Genomic DNA, 25,487 nt, shown 5'->3' with positions numbered 1-25,487 from the left:
ACCATCCTAGATCACTTGCAACCCATAAACATAATAATAAATGTAAGCCACTGTATTTGGGTATATTTGTTATTCAGTATTACAGCGATGGTAGCTGCTAAAAGAAAGTCTAAAAGACGCATCTATATTCAAAAATGAATGTAGGTGCGAAAAAAACCACTATAAAATTCTGAAAAATAGAGAAAAACATCCATGTACTTTGTACATGAGTGCTCTGTGCTTACTTTGTTTATATAACAAGTCTACTGATCGCTTAAGAATCTGGTCTAGAAAATAGTCATAAGAAATAAGTTAGTCGATCAACTATGATAACTCTTTTGACAGAGAAAACTATTTTAAATTCATTTTAAAAAGCATTTCTAATGTAAAAATATAGTCTTTCTTTTCTAATGCAATCAGTAGATATGATAATCTATTTATTCACAGATACAATATGTATTTAAAATACAGATTTCTTTCAATTCGAATTTCAGTTTTCAATTGATGTTAAACTCATTGATGGTAGTGATCTTCTGTATATCTCTATATAATTAAAAAGTACATTCTCTATTATCCTGTGATTAATTTTTTGTAAATCAATGATTTTTAAATTGTCATCTGTGAACTGATGTCATGGAGATCACCATGGATGATACCAGACCCCCATCCCAGATTACTGAATCAAGACCTCTGGGGTTGTATCTTGGCATCTGCTTATTTAGCAAGTTTTCCAAGTAGTTTTTAGGCACAGTAAAGTTTCAGAGCCACTGACCTAAATATTTCTTAATGATTCACTTGACACACTTTGCCTTTTTATCCCAAACATTTTCTCTTCCTATTCTTATACAATACATTTATTTGGCATAGCAATACTTCCAAATCCATTCTCCACTTTAATATTGGCTCCAGCCCTATAAAATGGATATCTGTATATGTGTTCCTATTACTAAATACCGATATCTATGTAGGGAGACTGACTCACAGAATTATGATTACTTGATGATTTCACTTATTCATTTTTACACTTTCATTTGTTTTGTTTTGTTTTGTTTTTGTTTTTGTTTAAATTCCAGTTAGCCAACAAACCGTGTAATACTAGTTTCTGGTGCACAATATAGTAATTCAACACTTCCATACAACACCCAGTGCTCATCCCAACAAGTACACTCCCTAATCCCAATCATCTATTTAATCCATCCCCCCACCCACCTCCCTTCTGGTAACCATCAGTTCTCTATAGTTAAGGGTCTGTTTCTTGGTTTGCTTTTCCCTCTCCCTCTTTTTCCCTTTGCTCATTTATTTTGCTTCTTAAATTCTACGTATGAGTGAAATCATATGGTATTTTCCTTTCTTTGACTGACTTATTTCACTTGGCAGAATACTCTCTCACTTCAACCATGTGGTTACAAATGGCAAGATTTCATTCTTTCTTATGGCTGAATAATATTCCATTGTATACATATACCACATCTTCTTGGACACTGGGGCTGTTTCCATAATTTAGCTATTGTAGATGATGCTGCTATAAATATCAGTGTGCATGTATCCCTTTGAGTTAGTATTTTTGTATCCTTTGGGTAAATACCTAGAAGTGCAATTGCTGGATCATAGGGTAGGTCTATTTTTAATTTTTTGAGGAACCTCTATATGCTTTTCCAAAGTGGCTGCACCAGTTTGCATTCCCACCAACAGTGTCCAAGGGTCCCTTTTTCTCCACATCCTCTCCAAATCTGTTGTTTCTTGTGTTTTTGATTTTAGACATTCTGACAGGTGTAAGATGATATTTTATTGTAGTTTTGATTTGCATTTCCCTGATGGTGAGTGATGTTGAGCATCTTTTCACGTGTCTGTTGGCTGTCTGTAGGTCTTCTTTGGAAAAATGTCTATTCATGTCTTCTGCCCATCTTTAAATTGGATTATTCACTTGTCTGTGTGTGAATGTGTTTTTATTTCTGTGGGATCAATGCACAGGAGTGCAATAATTGGGTCATATGATGATTCAATATTTAGCTTTTTAAGAAACTGCCAAGTTATTTTCCAAAGTGGCTGTACCATTTTACAATATTGACAGTGATGTATGAATGATCCACTTTCTCTCCATCTGCACTAGCCTTTGGTATTACCTCTGTTTTTCCTTTTGGTCATTCTAGTGGGCATTTAATGATATTTCATTATTGTTCTAATTTGTATTTTCCTGATGACTTGAGATGTTGAACACTTTTTCATGTGCTTTATTTACCATGTTCTTCAGTGAAGTAGCTATCCATGTCTTTTGCCCATGTTATAATTGCATTGTTTGCTTTTTACTAAGTTTTGAGAGTTTTTGCATACTATAGATAATATTCCTTTGTCATATACACAGTTTACAAATATTTTCTTAGATGTTCCCTAAGTTAATAATTAAGAGACAAAATACAATTATTGAATTTTAATTTTAAAATAAAATTAGCGGTGCACTTGGCTGGCTCAGTCGGTGAAGGGTCTAACTCTTGATTTCACCTCAGGTCATGATTTCAGGGTCATGAGACTAAGCCTCACATCTGGCTCTGTGCTGGGCATGCAGCCTGCTTAAGATTCTTTCTCTCCATCTCCCTCTGCCCCTCTATTTCCCACTTGCACACACGTGCTCTCTCTCTCTCTCTTTTTCTAAAAAAAATAAAATTAAAATTAAAAAATAAAAAATAAAATTAGTTAAGGGGGTGGGAGGATGGGTTGAATGGGAGATGGGAATTGATGAGTGTACTTGTCATGACAAACACTGGGTGATGTATGGAAGTGTTGAATCACTATGTTGTACACCTGAAACTAATATAATACTATATGTTAACTAATTGGAATTAAAATAAAAACTTAAAAAATAATAAACAAAATTAATTATGTAATAAAGAAAAAGAGTGAAGATAGAGAAAGAAACAGAAAGGATTAAAAAAGACACAGTACCAGAAATATAAAAATAAAATTTTCTTTTGCATCTTAGTGGCCTCCTAGGATTTTGCCTCTAGAATCCAGAAGTTAATATTTTTATAAGCATCAGATGAAGATGAAGTCAATATTATCTACATGAAATTGAAGAGAATTAGACAAGTCAGATACATTCCTTCATCTGTTTCTTTCACATTGTTCATTACAACACTTAATGACAGTTAAGGATGCATTAAATATCCAGAATCAGGAATAATCAGACAACTTTGAGTTTGATATGTTATCCATGAATAATACACAGAATTTGGGGGGAAATTTTTTGTTTATTTTTTAAAAATCTTTACATAAGTCAAAAGAACTTGTAGAAAATTGAAAAGTTTCATTCTTAGTTACTATCTTTCCATTTTTTTAAACACTATTTAATTGGCAAATGTTCTGAAAATGTGTGTGTGTGTGTGTGTGTGTGTGTGTGTGTGTGTGTATTTTATCATCAAAGTGTTTTATAATGCTCCAGGGTTTTTTCCTGAAAATATTATTAAATTTATGATTACTTTTATAATCAGTGGTATCTAAGAACCAAGAAAATTCAGTGAATTTTTTCATAGTTTATAAGATGCCCCAATACTTCTCTATTTATTTTCTTATATTGAACATATCACTAGTTTGAAATGACTGTAATGCAGCTAAGATAAGAAGTATATTAACGTTTTATTTGGTCCTCTGCGCCTAAGTTTTAGAAAACAAAAAGAAGCATAAAATATATTAAACATTTCATGAATGCACAAGTGCTACTAAACAAAATAAGGGATTTTATTAGATGATAAAAATAACATATTAAGAAAGGTGAAATGAATGAATACTATTTCAGAAGTCAATAGATTTATTGTAATTACAAGCAAGGGTTTTGTAGAGAGCAAAACAAAACAAAACAGGTATGAATCCCAGCTTTGTTACTTTGAGCAGTCTTCTTAATCTCCCTATATCTCAGTTTCTTATCTATAAAATCATATAATCCGTGTACAATAAATGGGAGACTATATTACTATAGGTAATAATATGGCTTAAGGAAGGGAAGTCAGAAGTGTCTTTTATTAAAGAGGGAGAATGTGAGCTGGGACTTGAGAGATGGTTAAGATAAAGATGAAATAAAGTGGCCACGGAAATCTTTTATAGAAAGTGGGAAGTAGGCTGTACCCTAAAACAAATGGGTAAGAAGTGGAAAAGGAGGAGAACCAGTGAAGGTATTTTAGACAGTGGAAGCCCCAAAGTCAAGTCCCAAAGAAAGATTGACAGGGACAGAAGATGGAGGCCTCCTAATGCCAGACAGTGGAGTTTTGATGCACCGGGTAGTGATGGGGTTCAGGACATGATACCCCAAAACAGGCACCACAGCATATTGAATATTTTAAGCTAAATGAATAATTTTGACAAAATGGCAGAAACAGGAAGGTCACTCTGACTTTCCCTCTCCCTCCCCTTCTTCCCTGACAGAGGTTATAAAACCCTCATGTGAGAAGTGCCCTCCCTTTATTCCAGGAAAGGGGGATCCTTATCTCTGAAGACAAAGGGATGCCAAGAAGAGTCTGAATGAACAAACAGGCATTGCTAATTTTCTGCAGCTCACTACTCCTGCTCATACTCTTTGCCCTATTATATTTCTCCAACACTGTCCACTGCTCATCAAACCTGGCATTAAAAGTACTCAGGTTTAACAGTTTCTTTAGACCTTGATATCCTTATGAAGGTTCCCATGTTATGAAAAATTATATTAAGTAGTTTTCTTTATGCTTTTTTTGTATTAATATGTCTCTATCATTTTAATTTTCTGACCTTACCAGGGACCCTAAGAGGGTTGAGGGAAATTTTTTCCTCCCCTACAGTAACGGATAAGTTCCCTCTAAAAGTTTTTGAATGGTGTGGTAGAAAGATAAATGCAATATTTTGGCGGTAGTGCCAATAATGGACTGAGAAAGGAGCCCGTTCTTAAAAAATCATCAGAAAATCAGAAAACATATGCTTAAATTCCAAGTCAAGGAAAACAAAAACAAAAACAAAAACTCATCCCCTAGCAAAAGGAAAGTTCCTGCTAAGTACCTCAATGATCTTAAATATCCAAAAACAGCATCAATAAGCTCAAAATTTGACTGCTTGATTAAATGTATTTTGTATCTCAATATTTAGCACTTTATTTACTTAACAGGGTCCAGGTCTTAAATAAATAGCAAAGGTAGTTCTACAGGATAAGCTATATTTACAGAAAATAGGCTTTTCTTGAAAGAAGAAAAGTTGGGAGTCAGGTCAGACTACAAGGACATACCATTACAGTGTAAGAATTTCAACAGAAAATGGAAAGGAAAATCCTCTGAAATATATTTATCAGCAAATGACCTGATCAGCTATGATCCATCACTGGCAGATCATGGCTCGGTAAATCAGTATATCCCAGGAAGCAAGTTTAAATGGATTTGAGATTATTGACACTTTTTATTAAAGTTCCCTCATAACTCAGGGAAAGAAAATATAATGCCCAAAATGTTGCACCTTTTAAAACTTCATAGGTTATCTATTTAAAACAGAAAACTTTCTTATTTTAGGATCCTTTATAAACAGCTTAAGCCACTAAGGTTTAAAAGCAGAGCTGACAATTTTAGACTCTCTTTGGGGTTGTATGCCATTTTTAGAGCACTGAATGCCTCCTATCAGGGACTTGATCAGTCCAAGCCAGCTCACTTAGGCTCCTCAGCTACCAGACAGAATGATGTAACATGCCATCTCAAGACAAGAGGGAGTCAATGAGATTAGCAGCCCCAGGCATACTAAAAATGTTTAGGGGGTTCCTACTTTAACATTGGGGAAGTAGACATTTGTTTTTACAGAGTCACCATCTTGGAAGCCTTTGCTTGTTAGGCAAAGCACTTTGAAAATGATCTCTGCTTTGGGAGAAATACCCTGCTGGAGTCAGATTTCCTAATTTGCAAAACTTGGTTGACCACAGTTCTTTGAATGACCTTAAATGTGAATCTTGAATACATTGTTTTCAGTTGTACTAACTGGTTTTACATACTTACGTGGTATATGCAAATTTCTGTAAATCAAATTTGTGGGTTTTTTTTTTTTAATGTAAAGCCCTATAAATATGCGTGCCCTGGATTCCTTGAAAGAGATAGGGTTTCAAGATTCTTTATTTTAGAGTTTTCCTTTAGTTTTCCAATACTACTGGGAAAGAATCTCCTTTGATATTTTAAGTAACCCTGTAACAATAATTCTAAGCCCTCCAACTAACTTTCATAAGAGGCACATTCAGTTTTTCTTTTCTCAATTTTAGGATAGAACCTGATGCTCTGCTTTTGTTAATTGACTTTGATAGCCTCTCTTGCTAGATTTCCAGCAGACAGGATAAACATATCAGAAAGTTCAACTAAGATCATGAAATGTAAAGATACTAATATTTCTTTATTATTAGGGGCCCCCAGGGTTCTTTTTATCTCTTTGCATAGAGTCAATCAACCTTTATTTGTATTACAGTCTATTAAGCAAAATCTCTTCAAGTAGTTAAGACAAATAAGCTCAATAAAAATGTATAAGGAAGTATTTCACTAGGCTAATCCTGATTTAAGCCTACTATTTGAAAATAGTGGTTTATGTAAATTATGGGAAAACTTTTTTAAACAAATGTTTTACACTTATATGATATATGGCCCACCGAGCACAGTGCAAATTTTTTAGTTTATCATTCTTCGTATGCAGAACTCAAAGTGGTCACCTGAATCTTGATTGTAATTGGGAATTAGTTTATCACTTTTTCTATAACTGGAGACATTTATCATGTTCTGATTACAGCAGAAAAATGTGTAAAACATACATAAACACACAAAATGTGGAATGACCTATGGGAATATACTATATAATTAATTTTGATGTGAAAATATGTAAATTAAAAATAACATACGGAATAGATTCAAAAATAATAAATAAAATAATAAATCTCATTCACTGGGAATAAAGAGGTACGTGTAGCTAATGGCAATCTCTTCTGGTCTTACTGAAAGCTTTTATCTCTTTCTGTTATGACCTTGTTGGCATTTGAGTGGATATTTCCTAGTATCAGGCCTTACACATCAACTGCAATGAATTTTGATTTTCTCTTTCTACAATTAATAATATTTTTCATACTGATACATCTCCATCATCTGTATTTGGATACTTCTATCATGAAATTTTCCTGAAATTAATCACATTTCCCTAATACAGGATTAAAATAATGTCTGTTTCAACCATCATTATTAATGGTGCCATGTCTTATTGTTTTTCTTTACTTCATTAAGAACTTATACAATATTGGAAATAAGCAAAAAGAGGGTGGTACAAACTTTTAATGTTATACTGGTTTATTGTTTTACAAGCACACCTAAGAATTGTTTAATTCTCCTAGTGAGCATATTTGTGTTTGGTTTTGCTCTTTGACTGGAGTTACATGTTATTTGTAGATTTCTATCCAGTAGAAAATATAATTCCAAAAGTTGTGGTTTTAATTAGTGCCTTAAAGGATATTTTAACAATTTTATTTTAATATCCATATTAAAAATATATATTTTTCTGATGGTTTTTATTTTTTTTATTATTTTTTAAAGATTTTATTTATTTATTTGACAGAGAGAGACACAGTGAGAGAGGGAACACAAGCAGGGGGAGTGGGAGAGGGAGAAGCAGGCTTCCTGCTGAGCAGGGAGCCCAATGTGGGGCTCGATCCCAGGACCCTGGGATTATGACCAGAGCCGAAGGCAGACGCTTAACGACTGAGCCACCCAGGTGCCCCTTTCTCAATTAGCAATAATCGCGCCTCCGATAAACCTCATTGGCTACGATACTGCCACTGCGCAAAGCTCAGGTGCCCCTTTCTGATGGTTATATAAACCTCAATCCTCAAAGTATTTTTCATATTACTTTTTTTATTAATTAATGAGTTTGATAAAATAGCTGACATGTCCATTCTATATTTGTAGGAGAGTCATGTTTTTAATCTTTGAAACTATACCTTGACAATCCAGTGTTCTATTTCCTTCTACACTGTGAATGCCTCATTCATATGAGAATGAATTCTCCTTTAAAAAAATGAAATATTCTAGATAAGCCTAAATCTAAATAAAGCCTAAATCCTTCCCTCCCCCGCCCCCCCGACTCTGCTCTAAATCTACCTTATGCCGCTATACCAGATCACTTCCCAAATGTAACTACTGTTACTAGTTTGGTGTTTATCCACTGTAACATTTTTCATGCATTTACACATATCCATATGTGCCTATGTTAACTTAAACAGTGGTAAACTATGTGAAACAGACTGCTCTATATGTCATGAAGACCTTTCCATTTTACTCCTCATTCTTAACTGCTACAGAGTGTTCTATGATAAGAAAATGCCATAACTTGTATAAGCATTCATCTATTAAAAGACATTTAGGCTTCTTCCAATTTTTCATTACAAACAATGCTAGAATGATCTTTCTTATAAATATTTCCCTTTCTTCCTATTTATGAACATATATCTAGGGTAAAGATCAAGAATTGGAATTGCTCGATCATGCAGGTAAATAAGAAAATATATATTTTAATTGCCTTCTAAAGGAGCTCTAGTTTCTACCCACATAAACAGTTAACCTCATTGGTAAATATTGAAAACAAATATAATATTTTGCCATCTTTCGAGGGTTAAATTCTAAAGTCATCAAGAAAGAGGAATATAGTGTATAGAAGAAAATTTACCTCTAAAAATACATTGGTTTCTCTATATACAATACCATAGAAATTTTTATCAGTGTTTCTAAGTTATCTTTAAGTATTGTTTACCTGTTCTTAGTTTTTTGTTTTTTTTTTTAACAATTTATTTATTTATTTGACAGAGAGAGAGACCACAAGCAGGGGGAGCGACAGGCCGAGGGAAAGGGAGAAGCAGACTCCCCACTGAGCAGGGAGCCACCCTCCCCACCATGTGGGGCTGGATCCCAGGACCCTGAGATCATGGATCATGACCTGAGCTGAAGGCAGACACTTAACCAACTGAGCCACCCAGGCGCCCCTTGTCTTTAGTTATTAATGAGAAATCAAGGACAGCACATTTTTTTCATTTTTTTTTTTTTCTTTCTTTCTTCCAATAAGTCTGTCAGAAGCCTTTATCTCTTGCCTGAGATACAAGCTAACTGAGCTAAGGGATAGGCACTAAATTTTCTAGTCTTCTATTTTATATAAACAATTAAAAAAATTTGTGGAGCTCTTATAAGTTAAAATTGTGTTTATGATCTACTGCAGCAGATTGATCCTTTTGAAATGTAAAGTAGGTCACATTTTCCCAATCTTTTTACCCTGGCATTTGTCATCTTCTTACAACTTAGTTTCCCCAGAAAGAGAACAGAGTGTGGCACTTAGAACATACCTGGTAACTATCTGTCAAATGAATAGATTGTTGTTAATTGAAAAGAATCAACAAATAGTTTATCAATGTTCTCTGATGCTTTTAAAAAGTGTGAAATTTCTTTTTGTTTTGAAATAACACATATCCACTTACTAGGGTAAACACCCAAATTGTTTTATTGAAATATTTGATATGCTGCTTCTTTATTATTCTCTTTGATCTATTGATTTCTGAGAAAGATGCAATAAAATACCTCGCTAAAGATTTGAATTTTTCAAAAGTTGTCACTTTTTAAACTTTAAGGTAATTTTAAAGAATTTTTTCCTTAGGGGCATGAATATTTGTGACTATTGCATTGTCTTAATATATTGCTATTTATATCAATATAAATTATATGTCTTTACAGATTTAAGCCATTTTGCCTTGAATTTGGTTGTGGATTTTGTTTGTTTGTTTGTTTGTTTTTATTTAATCTGAGAAATGCTGGTTTTAAACCATTAATAGTAGTAATGAATACTGATAATATATCTTTATCCCAACTGATACCTACTTTGTGTTTCCTGTTTGCCATGTCTTATTGTTATTGGCTTAGCTTCCTTCCTACCTTTTGTTGAGTGCTGAGTGCTCTTTGAATTGATTTTTCACTCAAATACTTTGAATGGCATCCCTTCTTCTTCTAAACTCTTATTTTATATCCCTAAATACATAACACACTTACTTCAACTTGTATGTTTCAACATCAAATGTTAATGAGTATCTATAGCTGCCTCTTACCAAGCCAAGTTTTGTGGAATGTTTTCACTTACTTTGGCTTTTTGCCCTACCCAACCCACAAACCACTGTACATATTACCTGGGGATTTCACTTTATATCATTAGAAATTTTGTGTACTATCAACATGGATTTACTTCAGATCTCTGGGCCTCAATTTTCTTATGACACTTTGCTAGTCCCACTGTGTCCACAGAAGCATATAAACTCAGTGAGCTAAATCATAGGCATTAGTTTGTTATCTTCTCTCCTGTTTTTATGAATACATTTCTTTGAAGATTTTCAGTTACCTTGGGTTTAATGAGTTCGCATTTTTTCAAACCCAAAGAAAACAAGGCGTAAGTGACTATGTGAAGCACTTCCTCTAAAAAGGAATGGCCAGGGCTCCTGGGTGGCTCAGTTGGTTAAGCGACTGCCTTCGGCTCAGGTCATGATCCTGGAGTCCCTGGATCGAGTCCCACATCGGGCTCCCTGCTCAGCAGGGAGTCTGCTTCTCCCTCTGACCCTCCCCCCTCTCATGTGCTGTCTCTCTCATTCTCTCTCTCTCAAATAAATAAATAAAATCTTAAAAAAAAAAAAAAAAAAAAAAGGAATGGCCAGAGATGTAGGACCCACAAACTACTAAATCACAAACTCAACAGTTGAGCATTACAATCTCTGTTTAACACAGTTCTGAAGTGCGGTTCTAGTCTAATTGCTAGGAAAACCAGAATGGCTTCTTCTTCCAAAACATGTCTCAACTTTTTTACCTGCATGGATTTTGCTTTTGTTGTTTTTTTTTTTGTTGTTGTTGTTGTTTTGTTTTGCTTTGCTTTTCCCTAACTCTATCACTGAGTGTTCCACCAGTAAAACAGGAATCTGCTTAAGCATTTCAAACAGAAAGAGAACTAGGATATAAAACTGTAGGAAAGAGTAACAAGGTGGAGCGGCGTTACTCAGATCAGGAGCTATAGGAAGCTATGAGGGCTGCCACCTGCCTCCACATTCCTCGGTGGCTGCCATGTTAGGGATGCACACTTAGCAGCTAAGGGAGCCTAGTTTGTATGGTCTTATTGCTGTGTAAGTACAAACTGGGCCTGCCTATTGCAGCCACTGGTACTAACGTGGGGGAAAAAGTACCTTCTGCATTCTAATTGCATGCCATGGTCTCCCGTTGTTAGAATTTAAACCAGAACTTCGGTGGCAGGGAGATCTGAGAAATTCAGTTTCTCACATTCTGAAATACAGGAGAAATGTAGAAAATGTCAGAAATGATGCAAAGATACCAAAAGAAAATTTAGCTCACCCAAATGATATGGAATAGCTTTTTTCTTATCTCTTCCACTTCACACTTTATTTCTTCTTTATACTTATATTGAAGGTCACTTCTTCCATGAAGTTGAATCCTGAACCTCTAATATAATGCAAACTCAATGTTGTTTAAACTCCCTATAGTACCATATGCATCTCTTACTGTATTTAACATATTCCTCTTTGTATTACAGTAGTTTTTGAAAGTCTTATCTCTTTTCACTAGTCTGTAGATTTCTGGAAGGGAGTCAACTAGTATAAACCACAAACATTAGGGATTAAATATGTGTTTTTCAATATTAGCTAGGAAATTAACATTCAAATGTTACTACTTGCCGAGCTTGTCTTTGTCCTTTATTGTGATATTAACCTGGATTATAGTAGAAATCTGTCTCCATCAGCAAGGATCTAGGTGATTTGGTATAGAAAACCTTATACTAGAGCTAGTCTATGATTTAAAATTAAGGTAAGTATGGATTCAAACTCTTTGTTTTCTACTGTTCTGAAATAGGTTTACATAAATTCATTGATGAATGCTCAGCTGGAGGAAAATGATTTTGTTATTCTCTCTGTTTCAAAACACAACTGAGTTGTTTTATTGACTAGACAACATCAAGTGAAATAGAACTACTAGGCTTCTTGCTTCTCCCTCTCCTGCTCCCCCTGCTTGTGTTCCCTCTCTCGCCGTCTCTCTCTCTCTGTCAAATAAATAAAATCTTTAAAAAAAAAAAAAAGAACTACTAGGCTTCTGTTTCTCAAATCATGACATTTTGCCATCATGTCTATTATTGATAAAATCTGTAAAGGAAAAATAAACCAGAAGTCTTCATTCAAATGAAAATAATTTAGTAGCATGCTTGTTTTTTTGAGTAGTTCATGAGGGGAAGTGTTACATAAGAAGAACATAATGATGTAAGTTTTGAAGTCAGAGAAATGAATTACCAAACATCAAACTTAGCAGTTCACTGTAGCTCTGTAAGATCTCTTTCCTATATAATAATTAATTAATTGAGAATTAACTGAAATAATATACATGATATACATGTGCAAATTTTTCACAACTCTTTAGTTATTCATTCCCCTTTCTATGCTAGTCACAGACAGAAACGTTTTACCATCATTAACTCATTTAGTTTTTATAACAATCCTAACACATAAATTTTATTAAGATTCCTATTTTATGGGTAAAGAAACAAAAGTTTGGAAACAAAACCTTCCCAAAATGCCACAGGGCCTTGGTGAAAGAGCCATGGTACAATCACCACTCTTTGGAACAGATATGCTTCATCATTATCCCGTACATCTGAGTAAAAGTGCTTTATCTGGTAGTAGCATGGGGAATAAACAGCAAATTAATTGAAATATGGGTTAAAATGCAGAATCATAAACAAAAATTCACTTTGCTAAATCTAAAATATATACATATATACTTTCCCAATCTTTCAGAGTTATGAATCATTTCTTGCCTAAAACACAAAAGATATTATTCATCTACAATTTTTGGTTTTGATCTCTTTCATTTGGAGCAAGGAATTAGACAATTGCAGATTTATCTGAATGTAGTCTCCCTTAGGTGCTGTCCAATAGAACTTTCTGTGGTAATGGAAATATGTCTGTGCTGTTCAATTTGGTAACCACAAGCTGCATGTGGCTATTGAACACATAGCAACAGAAGAACTCAATTTTTAATTTTATTTCATTCTAATTCATTTGACTTTGAATATGAAGAGTTCGATGTGGCTATTTTATTGATTTATACATTTCCAACTCCCCTCCCCTCCACATCAAATAGTCTATTATTTCATTGTTCACACCTAAATTAAATAGCATTTGGGACAGTTGTATGAATGGCTAGGCTATTGCAAAACACTTGGGTTTTTAATGGGCAAAAATAGCAAATATTTCACACTCTTTTTTTTTTCTTTTAAGTTCATGCAGTAGTTACTGTGTTTACCTAATTGTGATAGAAAGTTCCAATAGTATAAATGGTTTGAAACAATGCTTCTAACTCCTGGAAAACATACAACTCAACTGGTAGAAGCCCAACCACAGACATATTAGAGGCAGTGAAATGGCTGCAGAGATCCAGTGTGTTGTGAGCACCTGGACTTATGCTTGACAGAGGAAAGAAATGTGCCTGATCTTGGGGGGAACAGATCAAATGAAAGCCGGGTAAAATTAGCCCTATTACATCATGAGTGTTATGGTCGATCATGCACCAACAGCACAAGTCAAGTCAGTCAATAAATGGATGAAGTAAAGTACCATAAAATAATATGGTAATATAAACGTCATTTACACACAAAAAAAACTAACATGCACATTTACATATAACAGTGTTAATAAAAAGGGGGTAAAAGAAAGTCAAAATGTTACACAAAAGAAAAAAATAATAATTCTTCCAAAATACCTGTTTTCATTTGAAAAACACATCAGAGGAGACGTTCTCCCTCTAAATGAAGCCACACTGATATGAAAGAGAAAAATTCTACTAATGTGCTTCATGAGAAATTTCCAGAAGCTGCCCGCTGGGCTGCACTGAGGAAATGGCTAGCTCAAAATGAATCCCAGGTAGTCCTTTCCCTCCATCCTGAAAATGACCTCTCTCCGTTACTACACCTGCAGAAACAGGTGTAGCCAGGTTATAAAAGGCAGCTTGATTGGTTATGTGCCATATCAAAGTAAAGCGTGTATTTGAAAATAGAAAAATGTCTGGAAAACAGGAGGCTTAAATGAATGTGGCCCTGGGGGCAGTAACAACAGATGTGCTGACAATTTATGAATATTTTCCTGTAAATGCTCTCTATTCTTCTGTTAAATAAGGAATTACGTAGTGCCAGACTCCACGCCACAATGCCTGATGCTTACTTAGAATAACTTGCAAAAAATGAAATTCTCTGAAAAATAAGATGTGGGAATATGTGCATTTGACTTCCGTGTGTTTCAGTAAGGAATGCTGATGTGTCCACACACAGGATACACACACATCTCCAGCACAGATACATTTAAACAGGAAATAATAAATATAAACCCATTCACATGGCACACATAACCCATTCCCAATTACAGAGTGGGGAAGTTGTTTTTGGTGGTCCACTGCTTCTATTTTTTTTTTTTTTTTTTGCATTTAATACATTTGATGAAGAGTTAAGTTCCACAGCTCTTGGGAGAAGTTGCTAACATTTGCTAGGGGCACAGTACAGGCCAGTGGTCTTTCAGCTTCTCCAAATAGCTGCACTAATTAGGTTGAGCTTTAAATCTAGAACTGCATACAAATAGGCCATATCAGGAGAAAGTCCTGAAACATTTCCATACCTAATAGCAGGGTCAATTTATTCTCGTCTTTTCCATCCGTACAAATCAAATCTGAATATGAAATCTGAATAACCGAAGAGTGTTATTTATTTGAATTAAAAGTGGCTGTACAGTTTAGTGTTTGGATTTGTCAGGTGTTTGCTGGGCTGATTCCAAAGAATGGAAGGTCAAGAAAATAGTCTTTCCAGAACACTCATGCCATAGATCATAGTGGATTTGAAGAAAATATCATGGGCCATTAAGTTCTTAAAATGAGCAGGCTCACCAAAACATCTTAAATGACTATGAGGGGGCCTTTGGCTATTACAGGAGCTTCCATAATTAGAATGTGATTTAAATAAAAGACTAATACATTTAGTAAAGAGCTTCCAGATCCACAAATATTAGTTTATTTGTGCTTTTCTTGAAGGAGAGCAAAGATTGAATTATTGAGAAGTGAGAAATCAATTCTCCAAGGCTGATAATATCCAACTGACACTTTACCAAGAGTCCTAGCTTTCCATTTTGACTATTTAGAAAAGCAAGGGAATTCGTAAAGATAAGGGCAACATTTTGATATTAAAGCTAGAACTCGAATAAAAAAAAAAAAAGAACAAAACTGAGCTTGGAACCCTACCCTTCCACTGAATCCTCACACTACAGTGACATGATCCAAATTCAGAGTCACCCTTGTTGGTCTGAATGATTTAAAAGATTTTTTTTTAAGCTGTGATTATTTAACCAGAAGATAGACTACATAGCGCAGAGGAATAAACACCATCAGGGAAGTACTTGGTGTGGTAAACATTAATATAGGCTGTAGAAAATAATCCTTTCAAAATCAGCTAAATTTCCTTCTGTTTCAAATCCTATGCCAATCTCGCCTTAGCATTCTGAAGTATTAAGGATTAATTCAAAGGTTTATGAAAAATTCAGTATTTTTAAAGGATTTACCAAAGAAATACATGGTCAAAAGCTGATTTCCACTACATTTAGTGAAAATAATGCAACTCTTTCCAATTACTGCTTTTCAATTATTTAACTAAAAAACAAAAAGGTTAAATTATATAGGTCAGCTTTACAGTTTATATCAACAACAACAAAAACACCCAAATTCACATTTTGTTCAAAGAAATTTCCCCAAGATTGCAGTCTTATTATTCATTTTTTGTGTTTTTTTTTTTTTTAATTTTTGTCTTGTTTTGTTTACAATAGTAGAAGTCTCACAGCTTGATAAATTACATGTCAAAATAAGTTCCTGCTTATTGTTCAGGGGCTTGGAGGTTTATTTAAAAAGTGTGGGGTTTTCTGTGTTGTTGTTTTTTAACATCACTGGTATATGCTGACAAAAAAGCAAATAAATGCAAGTATGTATTTTGGTCAATTTCTGATATCTATATTACATCATTACTTAAAAACCTAACAGTACCTCCTAGATTACTGTATATTATTATACAGTGATACCAAAGAAACATCTGTTAACCTTCTCTTTAAGGAATAAAATAGATTCTCCATTAGAAATAATTTTCTCTGTACTACAAATCACGAATATGCAAGGCCCTGAAGGTAAATATTATTTTGTAAACAAACAAGTTAAAAGTCAACAAAGATGTAGCACTAAACTCAACACCAGCTTTACTCTTTTTCTTTAATCTTTTAAGTCAATTAAACTATACTGTTAACAGTTTTAAACTTTCCTCCCTATATTGTTTTTTAAAATAGAATCAGTAGGGGTGCCTGGGTGACTCAGTTGGTTAAGCAGCTGCCTTCATGATCCCAGGGTCCTGGGATCAAGCCCCATGTCAGGCTCCCTGCTAGGCGGGGACCCTGCTTCTCCCTCTCCCTCTGCCTCTCCCCCTACTTGTACTCTCTATCTCTCTGTCAAATAAATAAATAAATAAATAAAATCTAAAAAAAATAAAAAATAAAATATAATCAATAAACATATCAAACTGTATCATAACTGTGTGTCTGAGGAGGAGGAGGGCACATTACATAGGAACTATGAGCTGACAATTCTCCTGTAATAAGGGACCCGTGAATAATGGATTTGCTAATCTGGGAGGTTAACAAAAACAAAAGAATGCAAAGCAACGTATTTTTAAAAGGAAGCTTGTTTGAAAAGAAATAATTTTTTATGTAAAAAAATATTAATTAGTTACAGGAATGGTTGAACTTGTCTAACATAATTGTTGTAGAGACCATCAGCGTTATGATAATAACTACCACTAAAATAGTGGAAAATACAGAAGTGAGTGATTTAGTAGGAAACAAACTGATTTATAGCTCAACCAAAATGAAGCTAATATAAAGTTTTGATGATGATTATTGAATTACAGGCCATTTATGAAATTGCTGAAATATGTTTCAGAACCTATACAGCGTACTTCTTATTCTAGCCACATATATGATGATCCCGCTTTGTCCTCTATAGCTTTCATTTTGAAGCCCTAAGGGAAAGTGACAGGACGGGAACCAGATAACCTCATTGACATTACAGAGTAGGTAAATCGTAGCTCCCAGCAATAGTTATGGCTGGACTTCTGAGGTTATCATTTTATTCTCTTTTACTTTATTTTATTTTTAAGGGTTTATTTATTTTGGCGGAGGGGCAAAGGGAGAGAGACAGAGTCTTAAGCAGACTCCCTGCTGAGCATGGAGCCTGAAGTAGCTCTTGATGACCCTGAGATCATGACCTGAGTTGAAATCAAGAGCCAGATGCTTAACCCACTGAGCCACCCAGGCGCCCCGTGACTGTCATTTTAATTCAACAAATAGTAGACTGTTTTTTGTTTTGTTTTGTTTTGTTTTGTTTTGTTTTGTTTTTTAAGTGCCCAGTACTGTGCAGGGCAAATTCAATTAGAGCAGAAAAAGAAACTCTGTAAATATTAGATATACACACGCAACTGCTAGGCTGCTATTCGGATCACAAAGTCTAGTTTGGTGTTAGGATTTTTCTCATCATGAAATAGGCCGCTTTGGTTTCTATTACTATTGTTTCACAGTGGTTGGGTTTGAAATAGCAGGAGATAGTGGCTCAGTTTGATTTTCAGACACTTCATACCTACAGTCTGCTTTTCAAGACTTTGACTAATAATAGATTGATTTCTTACTTATAACTACATCTACTATTATTAATTCAAACGCTCATTCAACAGATATTTATCTTGACTGTGTGAAAGGGACCAGACTAGGCGCTGAGGGTGAGTTTTCAATGAAATGGCCAAGATATAGCTGAGAGCTACATACCTGCAACATGATGGGTCCACATTTAAAAAGAAAAAGCCCTTCTAATTGGTTAAATGTATATCCCTTTAAAATTCCATCCATTTAAACACATAAACTATAGGTAAGGAAGTTTAAGCCAGAAGACTTTCAATTCTAAGATAACTAGGATCTAAATTTTATATTATTCAACCCACAGCATTTGAGCACACTCATCCATACAACGCATGTATTAGATATTGTGGAAAACAAAATAATAAAGTGATTCTTTTCAGTTTACAAAGCTTCATTTAATCCCAGTAACAATTTGAAGTTTATAGATGTAACTATTGAGTCTAATAGCAATTTGAATTAAACCTATAATTGCCATGTATAGAGGAAGCTGACAACATTTGTTTTCATTTTCATTTTCTTCTTTCTTTCTTTCTTTCTTTCTTTCTTTCTTTCTTTCTTTCTTTCTTTCTTTCTTTCTTTCTTTCATTGCTAGCCTCCAGTCAAGGTCTCTTTTAGTCCCCTTTTTCCGCAACTCCTTTCTTTCAGCCAGTCCCCGATACTGACATCCAGCACACGTGGTCTTGTTGGAATGTAAGAGCGTGTGCTTGTATGTCTGAGGCTTCCGTCTGTCCATCAGCCCTGGATAGTGTTTAAGCACTTCTTGGCTCACTGCTTTGTGTACTCCTCTTGAATTGAACGTCAATGTTCTAAAACTAGTACACAGTCCTGGGGAAAGAATTTTTTCCTGTCCCATGAAAGGAAACTGGACATTTATTCCTGCCGCATGAAGGGAAAATGGTTCTCTGTGCTCTTGCATTTTAGTGATACTCAGGTCTGTGCTAGTGACCCCGATACAGGATGACAAGTGGGTGCCAGTCTCTATGATAGACATTGTACCTGTATGGTACCTATATTTGTACCTATATTTGCTAGAGACTTTAAAGACTCTTATGGATTCTTTTAAATGTGTTTACATTCAAAAGTACACTTTAGCCTATACTTTGTGGTACTCTCTTTTAAATGGATTACCATATCTACTGCTCAGTGAGTTAGCCGAACAGCTATCCAGGCTCCATGTCCTATTCTCATTTCGGCTATGCTAACAAAGAATGTCCAAAATATGCTTTGTGCTGGATGAAGTCTTTATTGCCCGTAGCATATATTTAAAAGAAATAACCACTGCAGTCTCCTAACTTAAGGACATGAAATTTAGATTGTTTACTGAGATTTAGAGAAATAAGAATTACAAAACAGATAAGTTACACGTGGGAAAACATCTGCTTATAAAAGATAAACAGTGGATGCTAATATTGTGATAATGTTAAGTAGGTCTTACTTAAAAACTTGAGACAAATTTCAGTAAGTAGCAAAATATTCGTTTTTGCCCTCAAAATGTATTTATGCCTTCTATCTGTCAAGAACTAAGTCTGCAGTGTTGTGGGTACAGGGATGAATAAATTTAAGTTCCTGCCCTCTGAGAGCTCTGAGTCTAGTGGGAGAATCCGTCATACACGTAGCATTTTATGTGTACTTGCTTTTAAAGAGGCCCTGGGAACACTGATTTGGTCCTACTATCTCAGCCCGGGGCCCTTGGTTAGTAAGTCAACATCTGTTGTTTTTGACTGCATGGCATCGCTTCTCTTCTTTAAGAACACTGTATCAATTTTCTACTGGGTAATTAATTCCCTTCACCTACTACATGCATCTGTGCGGAATATCTATCGGGTTTTTTTGGCCTTGTTTGGTCAAGAGGTAAAATGTATGTATTAGACAAACATATGGTAAAAAAAAAAATAGAGAACTGATGTATTATGTTTTCTTGTCAATGAACAAAGCATCTTTGGAAAGCATGGCGCCTTCCGTCAGTGATTGTTTCAAAAGGAGAACGTGGTGACTAGAGACCAGTGATGAGTGAGGGACTTAATTTTTCCTGTACAGTGTTGTTTTGATCCTTTTAATTTTTTCTAAAATATGTATATGAAACCTATCCAGAAAAGAAAAAAAAAAAAAAAAACACACTACACAGATATCAAAGCCGAAACAAAAAACAAAATGTAAACATCATGAAAGCAGGAGAGAAGATGACAGCTTCAAGCCTCTGTGAGAATTAGATGGAACCATATGGAATTGCTGATACTCGACCAGTTGCTCTTTAAAACTGCAGCTCCATATGGTAGCAAACACTTTACTTTTATTTGAATTGCAGGCTTACGTGAAAATATGCAAGGAGAGAGAATATAGTTAAGCCAATAATGGGCAGTTATTCTTACCAATCACCCAAAGCCCTCGTTATTTTGTGTTGTTTTTTGTTTTGTGGTCCATATTTCATCTCTGTTGAACTATCTGGGCTTTCTATCTTCAGGTAAAATAAGACGGTTGGCTTCCGTAAGTAATACAACTAGTTAAAGAGGGAGAACCGGATCCCAAACCCAGGTATTTCTGATTTGAAGCCCATGCTTGTTCTATTAGGCCACCCTGCCTAGAAACCGCGATTGGAATGGCAGATGATTGGGATTCCAGATCCCATAAGCCATTTCCCTCTTCTTTGACAAGTCTCTTCATCTCACGTCTACCTCAGTTTCCTTAGCCTTAAGATGTAGACACTATTCCTTAATTTGCCCACCTCACGGTGCTTATAAAACTGAAATAAGAGCAGGTATGTGGAGGACTTTGTAAGCTGTAAGCCTTATCGAAATACACCTGATTATTACTGGTTGTTAGCGTTGTGCTTCAGACCAAGAAGAGTAGCGGCCAGTGAGAAGAAACAACAGTGTAGATAAAGGGAGAATCATAAGTTAAAATGAGGTGATGCGTTTTAATTTTCTACGGACAACAATAAATACCAGAGAAGGAAATACATCAAACATCTACCATGCATTCCCAAACAAACAAGCCAATAACTATTCCGAGGCATTGAAAGAAATTGAGAATAATATTTTGTCAGTTCAAAACAACATGCCTTTATTTTATGCAAAGCACTGAATAAAAATGAACTCTGAGTGCAATCAAAGGCTTCACAAAGTTTATAAAGTTAATTTGCTAGAAACAAATTTCGATGAAAGAACGTTAACAAAAGGCTTTTCACTTTTTCCCTGACTCCACATTTGGAATGATGACAGCGTTCGAATGTAAGCACAACCGTTTTAAGATGAAATAAAACTTCTGTCAGCAAAAGAAATGACTAGTCATTACACTCCCTCCCAGGCTCTTTCAAGCACGGTGCCCAAAGGACCAGTGAGCCCTGGGCCCCGAGGCCCAGAGTCTGGTGCCGGCCTGGAACTGGAGCGGCCCCAGCTGCAGCCGTGCCCTCAGGCTGGGAGGCCCAGGAGTTAGCTGTAACGTGTGCAGCTGCAACACGGGGCTATCGACTCAGCTACGAAACCCTTGTGAGAAGCTTGCCTCTGTCTGGCCTTGGGCTCAAAAGTAGCTCTCTCGGTATTAGTCACCCCGCAAGACAAGGCAGCCTCAGCTGTAGAGGAGAAGGTGGCAACAGGGAGCAGACCGACGCCGTGACTCAAATGCGTATTTTCCTGCGGGATTTCCGCGGGTCCGTCACGCGGCTGCGACCACCTCTGTCTGCTGTGTCCATCATTACCGGGATGACATCAGCTGCTAATCAGAATTCTTCCCTGGAGTAGAGTGGAAGTTTCTCCTAAATCTGGGTGATAACTTTAGTTATTAGTGCTTCATTTGAATTCCCTAAATCATCAGGAGCAGTGGTGATAGAAACTTTCTGGTTTTGCGGAATATCCGTTTGGGTGTTGTCCTTATAATGCCTAGCATTCTCGGAGCGTTTTCTCTATACCAGACTCTTTTCTAAATCCTTTGCCTGCACGATTCATTTAACCATAAGACACCCTCTAAAGTAGGTAGATTACTATTCCCATTTTTCAGATGAGGAAACTGAATAAGGCACAAGGCTGTGCAGCTAGTAAATTGAGGAACAAAGTTTTACATTTTTTTTTATCTGCCTACCGAGTTTGCAGTCTTAACCACTATACCCTAGTGTCACTCTTTGTAATTGAAAACCGGTTAATGATAAGAAAATCACAGCTGCTATATCGACAATGCAAAAGTGATGGGAAACATATGAGATGTATGTGTCTCTTTGTGTTGCTCATTCTACATTATCTTTCTTTATCGAAGGCCTACTGAACAGGTTGGCTAAGTACTTGCTGAGGGCTTCTGCCAAAAATAGTCAACAAAGCACAAATTTTTGAAAGAATACGTTATTTGAGAGATATATATGTGATAGCATATATATTTATCATATATATTTAAAATTAAAATTAAAAGTATATGTGTGTGTGTGTGTGAAGCAGTAGGCATAATCGTTTTTTCCTCCTTTAAATATAATCATATCAGTTTCAGAAGGATACTAGTTTCCTCTGCTTCAGAATTATTAGGAAAGGAATTTCTGTTGTGTACCATTTGTCAACTTCAAGGAAAAAAATAACATGAGGTGAAAATTAACTCCATGTTATATATTATTACATCCTTACTGTTTGTGATTTTCCCCAATACAGAAACTTAATTAAGTACAAATAATGAACACGGAGGGCAATTTCAGGGTTATAATGACTACTTGGGAAAATCTGAGGGTTTTGCAAAAGCTGAATCCAATAAAGCTGTAGCAGTCAGTAATCCCCAGGAAATGTCCTTCACTGAAGTCATTACTGCTACTCAGAAAAATGTCTGCTTTTGGATTTATTTCAAAATTATGGATTTGTTTTTATGGCTGATGCCATTTTAATTGCTACTGCAGAATATTTGTAGAGAATGAATGTCAAATACATTGGTCAATCACATTGATCAAGTTGCCTTCCAAATTCCTTTGACTTATAATCATTTACTAGAATTCTTCATTAAAATTCCAAAGAAGGCAAAGAGTAATTAGATACGCTATTTGTTATCATTCAACCGTCAAAGAATCTATCATTTTCTATTGGGAGAATGGAGCCCATTTAGTTGAAATCTACATTCCATGGACCTAAAAACTACTGGAAAGAACTTTTTTTATGTTTTTGTTTTTATTTTTTTCAATTGGCCCTATTGTTTTAAAACCTAATCTAGGAGTTGAAAATCTGTTGTAAGATCTTGGAAATCCATTTCAAATTATCTGACATGTTAAAAATGATTAACAATCCTTTCATTGTTATGAAGTTTTAAAATATTTTCTGTCAATCACTGATCAATTTGTTAGAACATTTATTAAAGTACATCTGATGGTGACAATTATTAGGTTATAGAACAACGCATAATTCTGTTAAAAATCCAACTTGTTATTCCTTAAAGGTCAGTTGGAATAGAAAACCAATACTCTGCTCTCACCTTCTCTGACTGCTCCAACCTATGGCACTCCTTGCCTCATTGTTCACATGGCGGTTCTCATATACGCCTTGATTTTGGTAAGCTTTTAGGTTTGTATGTTTGTAAAATGAAAGATAAAGGTTGAATATTTTGTTTATTTGCTTAATGTGGACTCAGTACCCAATACTGTTGTACCTTGGGCATAAGATATCTCTAAAATAGATTCTGTTAAGAGAAGTTCACCCTCCGGCTTTTACTATATCTGTTATACTATGTTAATTCTTTCAGAGTGCTCTTTAGATTTGGGATAGATTATTAAAATAAGTTGACAAGGCTTTGCAAAATCCTTCTAATGATGTCAGATCTTCCCCTACCCCGGTCATCTCAGGTTAGAATCCTATTTCTGTATTTTACAGAGCCTCTCGGCTGCTGCTAGGCATGCGGGAAAAAGAAACGGAGGGTGTTTTTGTCTAAGTCTGGATCGGTTGCAGTGAGCATTAATGTGTGGATATTGGTGAGCCCCTACACCTGGCAGCTGTGGAACTAGGATTTTCTACTAAATGTGACCCTAAAATTTTTATGCTCTTGTTGAATTTACATTTCATCTCTAGAGGAAATGGCATGCACATTAGGAAAAAGGAGGAATTTGCCAAAAATAGAATGGGCCACTTTAAGATTGTAAGAAACCCATTCAAGAAAACCTTCTTTAGAAAGGAATAAATCCAATTTTAAGATCCAAATGTCTTAGAGAATGGGTTATGTAATGATATGCTTTACATGGTTTTAAGAATCCTGACTTGAGAAACATTTCAGATGGTTTCATAACATAGGTATTTGGTTTTTCCTGTAGTAGTATTTTTTGTGCGTACAGGAAAGGGGCTGTAGGGTCAGCGGGGGCAACCAGAGCAACGAGGGATTGAATGAGGAGGAAAACCAAAGTGTGAGAACCAGCTGGAACGTGTATTATGGTGGAGCAGCTCTCTGATGCTATCATGTGGCAAAGCCTATAGGCCCTGAGAGGGAGAGAACAGTTTAAATGTATGTCGAAAATATATAGCTCATCTGTCTCCCATCTAGTTCTGCCATTGGCCATGTATATCATATACATGGTATGAAATTAGATGTATCCCAATGAATAAGAAGATCTTCAGTGATCATTTTCTCTTTAAATTACTTAAACTACTTCTTAGGACATTAAAGTAAGAATATCTTCATGAATGTATATAAATTGCATTATACCTCCCTAAAATATTTTGACATATTTATATTGCATTTATTAAAAGTTCTGTTATTTTAAATTTATTTCTAGCAACACAAAAAAGTATGAAATAATATATGATATGTGAATAAAACCAAGTCTCATGTAAAATTTAGTGAGAGCCATCTTACCAATCTTACCAAAAGAAGGAGATCGAAGGAAATGGAAAGAGGGAGGGAGGCAGGAAGGGAAGGAGGAAAAAGATGAAGCCTTTCATGACAACGTTCCATCCTGGTATATAAATTTTGGCCCTAACTATTATATTTTTAATGATAAGCAATATGTAAACTCTCTATGTGGTCATTCATTTATTAGTAAGTACATAAATTTTTGATATTGATGTTTACTCCTGATACTCTATAATTCATAATGTTTATCCACTATTTTTTTTTTTCTCAATTGCATGGCTGCATAGGGTTACAGAGAAACCTAGACATATACCAGTCATAGGATTCACAAAAGTGTAGTCAACTATTCAGTAGGGAATATGTAGCTATTTGATTCTTTTGAAGACCATGAGTACAGGGGCATAACTGGTATTATATATGTATAACATATACTATACCCAATACCTAATACAATATCTGGCATATAGAATAGACCCCAAATAATATATTTTCACATGGAGTAAAAGAATCGATTTGTATGTATTAGAATTATTAGCCAGCTCCATTGAATCTGTACCACATTGTTACTTCAACTCTGGGCTCACATCTGCTCCCATGCTTTCAAGAGGACGTTAAAAAACAAACAAAAAAATTACCTGGAAGGTTTTTTGGAGCATCAAATGAATTTGTAGATGTCAGCATAATGATAGGAAAAGATTTTACTAATGAGAGGTGATGTCAAAATTTTTTGAGTGATTATCCTTCTGTGACTCCCCAGCCCTCTAAGCTAATTATCAAAGGGGTGGGTGTGAACTCTCTGCTGATTTTGCTTTAGCAGTACTGAGAATGAATGAAGAGAGAGCTTGTTCTTAATATGACCTTCTTCGTCTGGAGTCTTTGTTTATCTAGTTCTGTTTCAAAGCTGCATTTT

The 25,487-nt window shown here is 35.2% G+C and overlaps 1 pseudogene; it reads right to left on the bottom strand.

Annotated features, from left to right (window-relative positions):
• Positions 1-7,717: 7,717 nt before the first annotated feature.
• On the bottom strand, positions 7,718-7,786 carry LOC118523551 (U4 spliceosomal RNA; annotated as a pseudogene).
• Positions 7,787-25,487: the final 17,701 nt, after the last annotated feature.

This window comes from Halichoerus grypus, chromosome 5 (assembly GCF_964656455.1).
Source record: "Halichoerus grypus chromosome 5, mHalGry1.hap1.1, whole genome shotgun sequence".
NCBI lineage: Eukaryota > Metazoa > Chordata > Mammalia > Carnivora > Phocidae > Halichoerus > Halichoerus grypus.
This window is presented reverse-complemented; position numbering and strand designations above follow the sequence as displayed.